The following is a 12,846-nucleotide window of genomic DNA, read 5'->3' as shown; positions in this document are numbered from 1 at the left end:
CAGTGAACAAATCCCAGTGAACAGGATTGTTGGGGGGGGTAATGGGGGGAGGAGGGGGAGGGAAACACCCATATATAAGGGGAGGGGGAAAGGTTAGGGGGATGTTGACCTGGGAACCGGGAAAGGGAATAACAGTTGAAATGTAAATAAGAAATACCCAATTTAATAAAGATGGAAAAAAAAAACAAACACACACACACACACACACACACACACACACACTCACAAAACATTCTAGTTGAAAGGATGGAAGGTATTTCCTTCCAGAATCTGAAGTAGTTGGTTATGTGCTTTTGGCAGGCCCTTCCTGCATCTAGTCACCCAATTTCTATCCTGCTGGGGTCCTGGGGTTTAATGGACTTCCCAGACAGCATCCCCTGACAGAGACCAAGCATTCAGACACATGAGAAGGTGTGAGCCCATTCATATCTAACCTTGAGGAGGACATTTTGATTTTACTAACAGTAAGTCCCGTAGTAACAATAACAAGGACGACTGACTCTGGAACTCTGTGCTGATCTGGGTATGACAAAGGATATTAGTTATTGAATGAATCTATGTTCCTGATCCAATTATAGGATAAAGGGCAAAGAAAGCCCACCAATCCTGAGCTTTCAAAACCAGGTCACATAAGGCCGCCAATCCCAGGCAACCTTGGAAGGCTCTGCCCCACCCCTTAAGAATGCCTTTTGCTCTGTTCCCTCCTGCTTCTGGTTTTCCCTGTCCAATCTCTTATGTGAGGTCTTTGTGTGGTGTGACTTTGTGGTATTCCTTGGCTCCTGATGGCCAGGATACCTCTCTGAGAAGGGCTCACTTACACTGCAACGTTTACAATGGCCTTCTGTTAGAGCCCAACATCTCTTAATAAATCTGCCTCCTACAGACATCTCTATACTACTTGGGTTTTCAACTTCTTTATCTTAAGTCAGATAGATGGTCATCTAAAGATGACAGCCCTCCCCGACAATCCAACGCCGTAATGAAACAGGCTGCACTTCGCTATACACGTGGCATGATTTCGGGTCTTTTGCAGGAGTGTTAGAGTGAAAGACAGCAAGTGGAAGACAGTTACCAGGATAGACCAGCATTCAAGCTGATCTGAGCTTGCAGGGAGAGAACTGCACAGGTAGATGGATGTAAGTCCTCTTGGTGAGGACAAAGCTTATTTTTCTTTTTTGGCAACTTGTCCGTACTAATAAAGCTGTTCAAACCAGACAGATTAAATTTTAAAATGTCAAAGGATTATGCTTAAGAATAGAAATGTGTCTCGGTCTTAGCGCCATCTTCCTTGAAAGTCCTGCGCCATGACAGCTAAGTGGCGGGAGAAGAGAATGAATAGGCTGAAGCCAGCAAAAGAAAGATGAGGCAGAGATCCAAAGTAAACCAGCTTGTGCACCATGCCAAGCCTGCAGGAGCAGAAGTAAGGATGCTGAAGGCCGGGACACCGAACAAGTTGTTGGACTGTATGCTGCTGTCGGTAATAAGTCCTCAGTAGACCCGGAATGTCACCCCCGAGATCACCTGGGAAAATGACTGCCTTTTTTATAACCCAAACAGTCCCGCTTGGCCCTCTGCCCTGGAACTCCAAACCCAATGACTTTTCTTATTCTAAACTAGTTCCCCCCCTCTCCTGGGCTTTGTAACTCTGAACAAGTTCTGTCTCTCTTGCTGTCAGGTGAAATTTTTTTTTTTTTTTTTTTTTTTTTTTTTTTTTTTTTTAAAAAACAAAACCCACAAACCAGGAAACAAACTGCTGTTTGGGGGTCCAAGCCCATCAACAGAATCTGTTTCAGGAGGTCAGTAATATCCAAAGTTTTCTGTGAACCAGCGACTCTGAGCCAAATCAAGCAGCCAGTAGTGCCTTATGTGGAGTCTGCAACTCTTCACAATGGCTTCTGTGAGGTTAAACACAATGGACCAATCACAGCTTTTACAACCAAAATGATTAAATAATAAAGCACGCTTCACGTTCTGTCTCCAAGCACAGAATTACTTTTCTCATTGCCGTGACAAAAATCCCTTAGAAGCAAAAACATAGGGTACACAGATTTTACTGTGCTTCGGCTCTCTGAGCACAGGAACCATGGCTGGGGTCCGAAGATGGGTTTGAAGAAGTTGCTTCCAAGACTTCTGACATGTCCCATGGCTTCTAATGATTCAATTTCTCCTGCTGGGTACTGCTACTATGGGATTTGCCAACTTCCTAAACAGCCCACCCAGCTGGGGACAGAATTCAGTGAGGAATCGGGTGTGAAACCTCTCACACTCAGACCTTTGAGGAGGACATGGGGCTTTAGTTAGCTGCAGTAACAAGAATGGACCCAGTGAGCTTTAACAACCCTCAGGGAGAGATTCTTGCTTATTGGTTATTGACTAGTTTCTTTTCTTTTCACTCAGACCCTCAAATTGTGTAATGGCTCTAACTACTACGGACCTCTACCCTCATGGTTCGCCATCCCTCTTCCTTACACTCATGTATATGGGCATTGAAGAATGGCGGCTCTTTGACACTATGGCGCCCTGAGGAAATGAGTTGTCACTCCAGATACCTCAATTGACTCATAGGTTGCAAGTGTCAGGAGAAGACTCTTAACATGATAGGGGGATTCTTTTTAACCACAGGGGAAGGTTGAGGGAAATAACAAAGCAGGTGGATAGGATCTAAGCTCATGGTAAAGTCAAATTCCTTAGTTTCTACAGCTAATATAGACTAACGAAAGGCTTAAGGTAACAAAATAAGCCATTCTACAAGATTTAAAAGTAAATGGAGGGCTGGAGAGATGGCTTGGTGGTTAAGAGCACTGACTGCTCTTCAGAGGTCCTAGTTCAATTCCCAGCAACCACATGGTGGCTCACAACCATCTGTAATGGGATCTGATGCCCCTTCTGGTGTGTCTGGTGTGAGTAACAGTGTACTCATAAATAAAATACATCTTTAAAAAAAATTCTGAGGCTAGAGAGATGGCCCTCAGAGAAAAACAAAAAAAAAAGTAAGTGGATACATACATACACATACATACATACACACACACACATACACACATATTAATGGAAATGGTTGATAATGAAAACAAACTGAAGCATATGCACAAACTAAATCTAAATCAATGAACATTAAGTCAAAATCCAGGCAGCAAACTTACTATCTTCAGGTTAGTAGTTCTAAAGTAGGAAATAAAAAATAAACTCTCAGGACCAACATCTGAGACCAAGCGCTCTGTAACCAACCAAGAGGCGTAACTGCAGTGCAAAGAGAAGATCAAGGCCCAAATCAGAATTGTATATGGGTGGACTAATACCCTATCTCACAATGGCTCCTTGTGAGGTCAGGGAGCCACAGACCAATCACAACTCGCCAAAACCCACCCTCATTTTTTTTTGGTGTTCTTTTCTCCCAGCTCCTCTCAAATCAGTCCCAAGGGTCAACTTAAGGGACATTTTGTCTCAGGCTTTTAGAGATTCAGTACGGCCTGGTAGTGGGCTCATCCAGTGGAGCTGGCAGCCAGGTGTGAGGCAACAGTTTTTATTGCGTTGACAATCTCCCAGGTCACCTAAGAGTCCCTTTCTTCCAGCTGGGCTACCATCCAAGGGCTCCCGCTTCTAAATGAGGGTCAGGTCATGTTCACGTCATACCAAAGATATTTTCCACTTATTAATGTGCAGCGGGAACAACACTAGTGAAGAAACAGGAAGCTTCTCTGGGTTACAGACACTGGCACTGACCAGCTCGAAACTGAACCTAGGTTGTGTCACCACCCTCAGGACGAAGGCTCTAAGATTCTGTAACTTCATTTGGTTGTTGCGATTCTTACCATCTGACCACTGAGGGTATCCAAACACTTTGGCTTTAAACCTCTTCTGGTTTAAAAGACTGCAGCCCCTTACTGACACTGAGACAGTTTCCCAAGGTGTGTAACGCACATCTGTGACCTGAGAGGAAGCAGCTTTATCAGTTTCCTCTGATGATCCTTCATTTGTCCCATCAGAAGCTCTAGAGTTCAGACTCAGTGGTTGTTATTAAGCAAACTTGTCAGTCCAGGAGCCCATAGTCAAAAGTGTCTTCTTGCTGTGGACATGGGGAGGGAGGATTCATCAATGCCTCCTTGCTCTCTAACAACATGTCCTAGGTTGGTCATCCACAAAAATTGGTGCATTGTGTTGTTAGAGATGGTGATAAGATCAAGCTATGAAGAGATGTATCGTGGGAAGAGGGCTGCTTTCTCTTAGTAACATGGGAATCTGTTTTGGGGATGATTAGGGGGTCTCATTCTAGGCCAGTTTCTTGAGAAAATGTGTGTGTATTAGTCAGGGTTCTTTAACCAAACTTAGAGAAAGATGAATCTCTCTCCTTCCCTCCTCTGTCCTTCCCTCCCTCCCTCTCTTTCTCTCTCCCTCTCTTACACACACACACACACACACACACACACACACACACACACACACACACACACACGCAGCCTTTGCCTGAATGTATGTATGTGCACCGCTGGTGTGCCTGGTGTCTTCAGAGGTCAGAAGAAGGCATCAGATCCCCCAGGGACTACAGAGTGTTTGTAAGGCACCATGATGATGGGTATTGAAACTGAGCCAACTTTCCAGACCCATTCTAAGCTTTTAAAAATTGAATAGGATGGGGGTCTGGAAGGATGGTTCAATGGTTAACAATACTTGCTGCTCTTGCAGAGGACCTGGATTTCATACAGTACCCGTGTGACAGCCATCTGCAACTTTACTGTCAGGGGACCCCATGCCTCCTCCTGGTCTCTGAAGGCATCAGGCAAATACATGCATACATCATGCAATCATGCATACATAATACATACATACTTACATATGTACACATGTACTTAAAAATAAATAAATCTGTTTTAAAAATCCTATTTAAATGTTATTTTTGAGGTCTGTTGTTTTATAAAATATTAAAAACCTTTGTTTATATAAAATGAAATTCTTCGGAATCATAAAAGTTTCATTAAGCTATTATCACTTTTAATGTGATATACATAGATTTTGATAAATGTTTTCTTACAAAGCAGGTTGTAAAGGAGAAAATATTAACATAAAATGTTGTATGCTAATTAAAAGGCTAAGCATTTCTTAAAAATCCTTAGAGGGGATCTTGAGAGATAACTCAGTGGCTAAGACCACTTGATATTTCTGTAGACAGAGGACCCCTGTTCACAGTGCGCATATCATGCTGTTCCCAATCACTTGTAGCTCCACTTCCAGGGGATATGATACCCTCTTCTGGCTTCCAAGAACATCTATGGGCACGTGGTATACAAGCAGCACATAGCATGCATATAAACATAAATAAATATTTAAAAAATCCTTATTAGACTGATTGCTACAGATTAAGTTTAGAGAAATTACTATTAATATTAATTTTTTATGAGTTGGTGTTTTGCCTGCTTGTAAGTCTGTGTGCAGTATCCTCAGAGGCCAGAAGAAGGTTTTGGATCCTCTGGAACTGGGGTTATAGATGGCTGTGAGCCACCATGTGAGGGCTTGCTGGGAATTGAGCCCAGGTTCTCTGGAAGAACACCAAGTACTCTGAATCACTGAGCCATCTCTCTAGCCCTTCAGAGATATTCTTAATATACAAGGGATCAATTGGGGCTTTACTAAGGAGTTGTATTAGTGAGGATTCTCATAGAACTGAGAATGGAAGTATCATTAAAAAGATATCTACTCTGCTGGTTTACAGACTGTAGTCCCGAATGGCTGTTTCACACCGGAAAGGTTGAGAATCTACGAGTTCTTCAGTCTATTGAACTGGATGTCTTAGCAGTCCAATCTGGTGCAACCTGTGTGGAGGATGCATTGGAATCCAGAAGAAATTGTTCTAATACGGATGAAGGAATGTCTCAGCAACTGGACGATGCTTGCCCATAGAGTGAGGCCAAGCAGGGCAAACGCCAAGTTTCCCTCTCCTATGTGCTTTTGTGTACGTTGCCACCAGAAGGTGTGGCCCAGGTTTGGGTACCTTCCTGCTTCATGTAAGTCTCTCTGTCTTTGAAAGTCAAAACTCTTCAGCCTTATTCATATGGAGTCATACTTTTCAATGTATAAAATTGACAAGGTCTTCCTTTTTTAAAAAACAAGATTTATTTATTTACTATATGTAAGTACACTCTAGCTGTCTTCAGACCCACCAGGAGAGGGCACCAGATCTCATTACAGATGGCTGTAATTGTACTCAGGGCCTCTGGTGAAGAGCAGTCAGAGCTCTTAACCACTGAACCATCTCTCCAGCTCTTGACAAGGTATTCCTAACCACTTAAAAAAAATCAGATAAACAGCTTAGAACTGCCAATGAGAAAAATCCAAATAAAAGCTATGAGATTTTTGATGTTTTTGTTTGATCTGGTTCATTTTTGAGACTGGTCTCTTTACACAGCTCTGGCTGTCTTGAACTTGTGTGCAGACCAGGCTGGCTTTGAATTCACAGAGATCTGCCTGCTTCTTCCTCCCAAGTGCTTGGATTAAATGCATGCGACACTATGGCTGCCTTTTGATAGGTTTTGAAAAATCTAGCTTTACTTATAACGGTTCAAATTTATGTGTCTGTATGTGTTTAGTTTTTAAATATCACTTATAGGCTATCATATAAATTATAATTGCTAAATTAAGCTCAATTCTATTCAGACTATAGCAAAAGTGCGGTTTCAAGAGGAAAGGATCCAAAGCCAGCAGCCTGACTCCTTACGTTTGGCTGTCTACCTCAGCTGTTCAAGAGACAGCATGGGAAGAGACCAAAAAGGAGAGGCCATTTCATCATTGTGACCACGTCTAGAAAACAACACATGCCCGATGCTCTCAGATCTTTCTTTGGGGTGTCAACATGAGGTTTTAAAATTAAATTTTAAGAATCACTTTATAAAGAACTCGCAAAGGTCACACAGCTGAAGTGAGGTATTCAGTCAGATACATACGCAAGTCCTGTGCATCCCAGTGGCCCTCTCTACAGTCAGGACGGCTGGTCAGAAGGCATGAAGCCTCACTCAGAGTTTCACACCTTCCCTGTTGATTATGCTTTAATGCACTGGTCCTCCATGAAAAAGAAAAAAAAAACTGACAGAGTTGAAAGAAACAATCAAGAAGCACAATTAGCTTTCTATCCTCTTTCATGACTTGTGTGTCCTTTCCTGTGCATCTCATCCTTTGACCACCTGATTCCACTCCTTGTGATCTCTCTTCTCAACACTAGACTCTACCAACACAGTTGTTTACATATAAAAATGGACCATCATTGTCTAGGAACCACAGGTGGGGGACGGCACTTGTTGTTTTTTTTGTTTTTGTTTTTGTTTTTGTTTTTTTCTGAATTTGGGTGACTTTGCTTACTATCACACTTTTCAAGGTCATCCATTTTTCTGGAAAATTCATTCCCTTTGTAACTAACTAATATCCCGTTTTGCATAGATACCACATTTTCATCAATTGATTAATCTGTGGGTAGACATCGAGGTTGGTTCCATTTCCTTGGTGTTGTAATAAACATGGATATGCAGTATCACTATGGGAGAAAATAGAGGTCCCTGGGTGTGATGGTTTGCATATGTTTGGCCCAGGGAGCACTACTACTAGAAGGTGTGGCCTTGTTGGGGGAAGTGTGTCACTGTGGGGTGGGCTTGGAGACCCTCCTCCTAGCTGCCTGAGGATGCTTAGTCTGCTCCTGGATTCCTTCAGGTGAAGATGTAGAACTCAGCTCTTCGTGCACCATGCCTGTCTTGATGATGATGGACTGAACCTCTGATCCTGTAAGCCAGCCCTAATCAAATGTTGTCCTTTATAAAACTCACATTGATCATGGTGTCTGTTCACAGCAATAAAACCCTAAGACACTGGAAAGTGAAACCTGGATCATGCTGTAGTTCTATTTTAATTGTATATTTTTAAAAAGATTTGTTTATTTATGTTGTAAATGAGTGCTGTACCTGCATGTACACCTGCATGCCAGAAGAGGGCACCAGGTCACATTACAGATGGTTGTGAGCCACCATGTGGTTGTTGAGGATTGAACTCAGGGCATCTGGAAGAGCAGCCAATGCTTTTAACCACTGAGCCATCTCTTCAGCCCCCAGCATTTCTAAGTATAGTTATTGGTCTTTTATGTTTCTTCTTTTGAAAACACTCCATTTTATTAGCCTACTTGTTAATTGACAGTTTTGTTTCCTTGGTATTTGATTTATGTAGTTCTTTGTAAATTCTGGATATTAGCTTCTGGTGTAGCTGGTGAAGATATCCAGGCATTCTGTGAGCTGTCCGTTTGCTCTGCTGATAGGTCCTTTGATGTCCGAAACTTTTAAAATGTCTGTAGCCCTTTCAGATAATTCCCAGGTCCTCTGCTCTGTTCCCTTGGTCTGACTGGTTTTATCAGGTTGTCTTTGTCAATCTAGCTCTGTAGTAAAGTTTGAAGTAGGGTATTTTGATGCCTCCAGCTGTGGTTTCACCTTGAGGATTGCTTTGTGTATTTGCTGTCTTTTGTGTATCCATATGAATTCTTGGGTTGCCTTTTCTAGACCCATGAAATATTACATTGGATTTTGTTTTTTATTGCATTAGATCTATATATTGATTTTGGAAACATAGCCATTTTTTACAATATTGATTCTGCCAATCCAGGAGCATGGTCTCCCCATTGTCTAGTATTTTCTCTTAAAAGATAAAAGAGAGCTGGGTGTGGTGGCGCATGCTTTGATCCCAACACTTGGGTCTATAAGGCAAGTCTCAGGACAGCTAGGATTTGACACAGAAACAATGTCTTAGGAATAAGGTGTGTGTGTGTGTGTGTGTGTGTGTGTGTGTGTATGTGTGCATGTGTGTGTGTCTATATGTTTGTGTGTGTTTGTGTGTCTCTCTGTGTTGTGTGTATGTCTGTGTGTTTGTGTGTGTATCTGTGTGTTTGTGTGTTGTGTGTCTATGTGTTTGTACGTTGTGTGTGTCTATGTGTTGTGTGTTGTATGTGTATCTGTGTGTTTGTGTGTTGTATGTGTGTCTATGTGTTTGTGTCTATGTGTGTTGTGTGTGTGTAATTGGACAGTTCTTGTCAAGGTGTTGTCTCCATGATCCTTATATGAATTCTGGTTCTACGAGATCATCCAAACGGTTGCTATTGCTTGACAGATAAACTGACTTCTGGGAGATAAGAGCTACTGCTCACGATGCAGCCTTCGCTCTGCTGTCAAAAGGATGCAGGTGGGAAGGCCGGTCTTATCCTGCTTTGGATGACTCAGAAGCCCAAATGAAAAATGAGAGTTATAATGACTTAAATCTCTAACAAATAAAGTTGTAAAGGAAGCATGATTATTTCTATGCTTTACTTGAACATACTTGTTAAATAGCTAAGGCACAGTATACATGCTTTCTCCGCTCCAGGTACAGCTTCCTAGGCTGTTATTTAGAATATATTTTGGGTTTTGTTTTTTTTTTTAGAGAAGTATTTTATAAGTTTTTAAAACTCATAACCTCCATGATAATAAGGAAGAAAGTGACCACCAAATGAGAAAAGAAGAGATGTAAAGGTTATATGCATGACATATACTTTTGGCAAAACAAAGGTAATAAAATAAGGAAACTGCTTTGGATGACAAAGGACTTTGCATGATGAGGTAGAGATTGTCCCAAAATAGGCGTTGGTGGAGCGATGAGAAGACTCAAGTGAGCTGTAGGAGGATTGTTGGGAATTGGTCTTAAAGAAAGTGGACACAGTTATAATTAAGTCGAGTGTGATATACATGTTATTAGAAACTATAGAGCCAAAATTCAATACTCTGAGATAAATTCATTCCTGGTTCTCTTATTTACAGCAATATCCATTCATTCTTAGTAATGTTTAAAGAAAAGAAACTGGTTTAGAGAAGCAATTTCTTTCTTTTTTTGAGAAATGATACATGGAGATCGGTGATCAGTTTTATCATGTGTTTTATACGGTTTGCCATTGGGAAAGCATTTACTTGCTGTGTGGCCACTGCCTTCACAGTGGGGAAAAATACCTTTAAAATTATTGTTCCTAGCTGAGAATGGTAATATACGCCTTTAACTCTAGAATTTAGGAGGCAGAGGCAGGCAGATTTTTATGCATTCCAGGACAACCTGGTCTACATAGTAAGATCGTGTCGTCTTAACAAACGAATGAAGGAACAAACAAGAATTATCCCTACTTGGGGCAATTACATAGTAATCTTACAGTACATTTGAAAGGGCAAATGTTTAATTCTAGCTACGAAATTTAGCTGATTATATAAACAAATAACAATAATTTGTCAAAATAATCTGAAGCTTTGTATTTCTTCACAAGCCTATTCATGCCTTTTAGAAAGCGCCCATTATCTCCTTATAAAATAAGTACTGGGTGTCCTAGAAACTAATTAAGGAAAAAAAAACCACAGTAGTGTTCTCCATTAAAGAGAGACATATGTTGTATAAGAGACTTCTATATAAGATAACTAAAAAGTCAAAAGTGGTTACAGAGTCATCCCCAAAATATGGAGAAAACCAAACGATTTCATCAACCAAAAGAAAAAAAAAACCAACATCACACCAAAGATTTTAGTCTTAGGGCTGGAGAGATGGCACAGCATTTAGGAGCATTTGCTACTCTTGCAGAGAACCTCAGGTTCAGTTCCTAGAACCTGTGTCAGGCACCTCACCACCCCCTGTAACTCCAGTTCCTCCAGATCAACTTCCTTCTCTGGCCTTTGCAGGCCCATGCACACATGTGGTATACAGACATACACTCAGGCACACACACACACACACACACACACACACACACACTACATAAATACATCTTTAAAAGAGTCAATTCTAACCGGAGGGAAAGACTATGTGGATGTATGTTCAGATCCACATTTCCCCCATCAAACTCATGCCAGCTTTGAGAACCGAACACATCTACACGGACTTCATAAATGCAGAATGACATCTTCTATTGCAATGACAATTATCTCAAGCAACTGAAAATTTTCTCTTACGTTTTACCTTTCTTAAGTTCCTTTGTAATTTGGTATTTCGATTATTTCAGTGCTTAGAATTTCACTTGGTATATTTTCCTAAGTGACAGTGCTAATCTTAATTTTAACGGTGTTACTATGAGGATGTCACTAGGCCCTTTCAGCAATTACGTTTTCGTTACGACTTGGCTTACCTGGAACCCCTGCCTCACTTGAAGTCAGTTGACCAGCCGTAGAGGCAAAAGGCAGGACTAAGTCTGAAGGGATGAGTGAGAAGACAGATGGCAGGACCAGGTGGGCAGGAAAACGGGCAAAGGGCTTTTAAGGGAGCTGTGTTGACGGTAGGGAAAAGCTAAACTGAAGGCCCCAGGACAGTTAGGAATTGTAGTTCAGTCTTTGATGTAGACATTGTGTGGTCAGATGATAGGTCAATTAGGGTGGTGCTAAGTTGTTGCGGTAAATATTAAAAAAATACTAAACCTTTTATCCAGTGCTAGTTCCCTCACCTGTGGGGTCGCAAGGCTCTGTTGGGTCTCTATCTCAGCGGCTCCATGCTGCCCCCAAGTCCTCTCAGACCCAGGCGGTCTGCTAGCTGTTCCAGTGTGGCACCTTGCCACTCTGATCCCAAGAGTCAGTTCCGGCACCCGTGGGGCTATATGGAACTAATCATAGTATCTTTGATTATTATCTCTCCTGGCAGTTCTCTGCTAGCCGTGAACTCCCTGGTCCCAGCTACCTGGTAAAATCAAGACTCAACGAACTGCAACCCAATAAACAGATTTATATGTTAAATTCTCAATCCACAATACATCCACACAATAAACTCAGAACCCATTGATAAGGATATAATCTGTCCATATAGATAAGATAAATTTTCCTACAGAAATCCATCCCTTAAGGAATATACATAACTACCTTGGCAATTCAAGATCACCCGGATCTAGGTCATCCATCCTTCTCGGTCTCCATCTTGATTCTCTTCCTCCTTCCCCTTCTCTCCCACCTTACAACAGCTTTGTCCCCGTCTTATTTTTTTACTGTACAATCATGGCCTGGACCTAACTTGTGCCAGCCCTCACTTGCATATAGACATCAACCTACACTAGGTGTCCACCTTTTATTGGGAGTTACACCCTTTCCTTGGCCTGTTGTGTTCAGTGAGTTCTTGGATCTGTTTTCTCTGATACTATTTTAATATAGCCATGTTCCCCTGTGGTCCCAATTAACCCCAATATATTTATTAGGTACCTTTCTATTCCCAGGAATAGGTCATCTCTGCATGTCTGTGCATGTGGGTCGTGTTGAGCAGCAGATGCCCTTCAAATGCCTACCCAAATGCAGTCATCTTCCCTCTTCCAAATGTAGGGGAAGGCTGCTTCCAAAATAGAGTCTCTGTCTGAAGCTCTGCCCACAAAACCCCATTGTTGTGCACTCTTTGGAATGACAGTAAGAAAAGCCTGCTCCCAACAGAGAGAAACTCAGTGACACTGCATGATTTTGATTCTTAATCCTTTGAAGTATTCACTGAAGAGCCTGCCCAGCGAGGTTCTTGTTACTTTTACTTTCTTTGAGCTCAATAGCTGCACTTCTTTGCTATTATCTTTGCAAATAAATATCAGGGTGCAATGGCTGTTCCCGGTTGTCAATTTGACTATATCTGGAATGAACTATGATCCAGAATTGGAGGGCTCAACTGTAATCCAGATCTTGAGTCTGGAGCACACAAGTTCCTGACCTGGATCTTCACATGGAGATCTTGACGCACGGTGGCCATGAAAAACTTAGGCCTAGGCAAGTAGTACACAGCCTTAATTTGGGAGACTAAGGCAAGGAGATCTCTGAGTTCAAGGTCAGCTGGGACAGATCCAGGCATGGTGGTATGCACCTA

This window comes from Rattus rattus, chromosome 14 (genome assembly GCF_011064425.1).
Source record: "Rattus rattus isolate New Zealand chromosome 14, Rrattus_CSIRO_v1, whole genome shotgun sequence".
Taxonomy (NCBI): domain Eukaryota; kingdom Metazoa; phylum Chordata; class Mammalia; order Rodentia; family Muridae; genus Rattus; species Rattus rattus.
Note: the sequence above shows the minus strand (reverse complement) of the source record.